Source organism: Pyrus communis, chromosome 3 (assembly GCF_963583255.1).
Source record: "Pyrus communis chromosome 3, drPyrComm1.1, whole genome shotgun sequence".
NCBI lineage: Eukaryota > Viridiplantae > Streptophyta > Magnoliopsida > Rosales > Rosaceae > Pyrus > Pyrus communis.
In genome coordinates this window covers 960,705-964,664 of record NC_084805.1, presented here as the reverse complement: position 1 = coordinate 964,664, position 3,960 = coordinate 960,705, and the positions used below count along the sequence as shown (strand labels likewise).

Genomic DNA, 3,960 nt, shown 5'->3' with positions numbered 1-3,960 from the left:
GTCGTTGGTTTCAAACATGCACATGGTATACCCGTTTTGTTACCAACACAATGTCTTAAACTCTAGTTAGCATCTCAGTATGTCTAGAGGTGTAAGGATGGTTATGTTAGCTTTTGGGATGTACACTTGGTATATTTACTGGATGTTACCTAAATCATTGATTAATGAAAATGTGTTTGGCCAAAGCATTCCCCCTATTTGTTATGAATTCTAATTTTAGATGCGAAACAGGGAATATGTGGTAATTGGTTTGTCACACATTGTTCCTCATGGTTATATGATTTTTACATATGACGCAAGTTGCGCCACATATCAAAAGAATATGTGACGCTTTCATTCTCATTTATGCTCAACCATAACATTCTAGGATCAGATTGGGTGATGATAAATTCCTCATTTATCCATTTGATATGTGACGAACTTATAGGTCATTGAATTTTGTTTTTTATGACGCCTATTTTGTCACATGTAAAGTTATTAAGTGACGAATGCGGCGTCACTGATACTAAAAATATGTAGCGAATGTAGAATTCGTCACTATACTATAAATGACGCAAGCAGTGACGCTGGAATTTCGTCACATATGATCAAATGTCACGAATTTTCATGTTTATGTGATGAATGTCTGTCGCCACCTTAGCCATGTTTTCTTGTAGTGCGCGCACAAAATTAGACTTTGGCATGATCGTTTGGGACACTCTGGACGAATAGTGATGTGTCATATCTTTAAATCATCACATGGGCATCCACTAACCCGAAGTTGTATTCATGGGGGAATGCAAGGACTGAGCTCACTGCAAATCAGAAGAGAGCAACATGTGTGACCTCCTCAGGATAAACACTGACAGGGGAGTGATGCTCGGTGATGGCAAATCAAGATTTTCAATCAAAGGCAACCCTATCTACCACTTTGTTGGGACATCCACCTTCAGTGAGTAGTGAGTACACTGTTGTTATGTTGGCTGCGTTGCCAAGATCAATCCCTCGGCGCCTCTAGACAAAGTCTGTCTCCTCAGTTGTGGAATCTCCACAGGTAAATTGTTTATTAGCATAGAGCCAAATTGTTCAAACAGATACAAGTTGTGTAACTGACATCATTTTCTTATCTATTTTTTGAATGTGTTTTGTTTAGGTCTGGGAGCTACCCTAAATGTTGCAAAACCGAAAAGGGGATCAACCGTGGCTGTTTTTGGATTGGGAGCTGTAGGCCTTGCAGTGAGTCTGTTGGTCACTTTCACTTGCTTGCTCACGTGTATAAGTATGATGAAACATGCTTGTCTAAGTCGATCCTTCTGTTTTTAGGCTGCCAAAGGATCCAGGTTGTCTGGTGCTTCAAGAATTACCGGTGTTGATTTGAATTCGAGCAAATTTGAAGAAGGTAAAATACACAATTCTATGATCTCTCATTTATCATTGTTTTGCGTTGACCAATATTCTCGAGACCTCTCTCAATTTGAACTTGGTTGTTTGCAGCGAAAAAGTTTGGTGTGACGGAATTCGTGAACCCAAAAGAGCACAAAAAACCAGTTCAAGAGGTGATTGCTTAGCTGACGAATGGAGGAGTGGACAGAAGCATTGAATGTACAGGAAGTGTTGAAGCCATGATATCTGCATTTGAATGCGTCCATGATGTAATACTATAGCTTCTTCACTGCCTCCATTTTCTAAATTCTCTCTTTCAAATTTGAACGTTATCTTATTATTAGGGTTAATCTCAGTTTATTACCTGAAGTTTTATGGTTACCTAAAGTTATAATCTTGGGACATTTTCATACATTCGTTAAGTTTACTGTTAAATCACCTGTTAATTTATGACGTGGCTTCTATGTAGATAATGACTGAACTCCACGTAAATATTAAAAAAATTAAAATTAATAAAATAATTAAAATAATAATAATAATTAAAAAATATATATATAAATAAATAAATTAATAAAAAAAAAAAAAAAAACCCTATAAGATACCCTCCAATCCAATCCCACCATTTCAATCCCCAGCCACACTGCCTGCAATCAACCCTCATCGCCCGCCACCCTCCAATCCAACCCCATCGCCTTCTTCTTCAATCATCGTCACTCTCTCGGCGACCGCGACTGCAACTGAATTGCTCCCGACGTAAAACCACCGATCGTGATCGTACTTTGATAGGGTCCTCACCAGATTCTCCACGAAGAACACTGTGTCGTCGTCGCCGAACACGAACCACCTCACATCCGGCTCGCCGCGATCGACGATCTCCTTGACCATGCGCGCCACGCGGATCGTTGAACGGAGGCCTCCCTTGAAAGTGTACGGAAAGCGGGAGGTATCACCGGAGACGACGACCGGAGCGACGGACTTCTCGCCGGAGGACTCGATTGGTGCGCGATCAAGAAACGCGAAGGCGCTGGTGGAGGCGGGGGAGCACTAGAGGCGGAGGTAGGGCTCGCGGCGGGACCAGGAGCTGGAGGAGGAGGCGATGGCGAAGACGAGGTGGCGGCTCTTAGTGGGGATGAAGTGTAGCGGGAGAGAAGGGCTAGCGGCGCGTGGGGGAAGAGGAAGTAGAGGTTGAGGAAAACGGAGAGGAATAACAGGAGGGCTTTGATGCGGGCGAGGGTTATGGTTCTTGAAAACCATAAAACTTCAGTAAATTGAGATTAACTCTTATTATTAACAAGTAATCACATAATTAAACTGCTATTAATTTCAGGGTTGGGGTGTTGCTGTTCTTGTGGGAGTCCCACACAAAGAAGCCGTCTTCAAGACGCCTCCGGTTAACTTTCTGACTGAGGGGACTCTCAAGGGTACATTCTACGGAAACTACAAGCCTCGAACGGACATTCCCTCTGTTGTGGAGATGTACATGAACAAGGTAAAAGGCTGATTTCGATTCATGTTTTCCCAAATTTTAAGTGAACACTCAATAATTAAATAATGTTGCAGGAACTGGAGCTAGAGAAATTCTTCACCCACGAAGTCCCGTTCTCAGAAATCAACAAGGCTTTTGAGTACATGCTTAAAGAGGAAGGTCTTCGTTGCCTAATCTACATGGAGGAATGAAAACTGTAAAAGCTTCATCTTTAGATGTTCTGTGTTCTTAACTTGTAAGCATTGCAAAATTATACCGGGAGAGCTTGGCTAATCAACATCACTTGATGGATGTACATATCAAAAGATAGAAGAAGAAAAAAACAAGACCTTGAAGTGCCAAAGGACCAGATGGTGGAATCTAAAAGGATAAAAACAAGTCATTTTCAAAGAGAAAGTAATCATCCAATGCGTGTGGGATAGAGAGGGGTAAAAGTTCTAGGATGGGGTACTAATTTAACCTAGAGAGGGGTGAGCAGGTTCCAACTTAAAAAAAAATCCAATTCAAATTTAATTTAATTTCCATATTCACAACACATCAAATTATCCTACACATATACAGTTAAAACAATAAATAAAATGCGCACACAAGATGTAGGATTTAACGAGGCAAAACCCACCATTAGGAAAATCTTCGAACTCCCAAACCAGGACAAACATTAAGAGAAATGAATACAAAAAGGACTTACAAAACTTATCTTGCTAGACACTCAACTAGAAGGCAGTTTTGTCTCCGTGCCTTTGCTACTCGATCTCTTTTTAGCCTTCGAGTAGAAGTGACACGACACTAACACGGCCGTCAATCACAGTCTCCTCGAACTTCACAAGATACTAACGCAAGGGAGGCGATCACCCCTCCGCTCGCCAGAAAACAAGCCCAGGAACAAGTCTTAAGCCCCTTTGCTTCGGCCGGAAACTGGAAAAGACGGTGTCTCTTTTCGTTCTCTATTCTGCTGCACAGCTCCCTTGCGCGCAGGGTTTGATTTTTTTATGTATATACCCAAGCTGAAAACGACACTGTTTTGGGCTTCGGAAATAAAATTAAATGAAACGGTTAGTTTCTTTTCAAAGGCAGACCTAAGATTGAGACAGCGATGGGTGAAGAGTCCAAAG

The 3,960-nt window shown here is 41.6% G+C and overlaps 1 pseudogene; it reads left to right on the top strand.

Moving 5' to 3' along the window:
- The first annotated feature begins 220 nt into the window (after positions 1-220).
- LOC137727541 (alcohol dehydrogenase-like) lies at positions 221-3,410 on the top strand (annotated as a pseudogene).
- Positions 3,411-3,960: the final 550 nt, after the last annotated feature.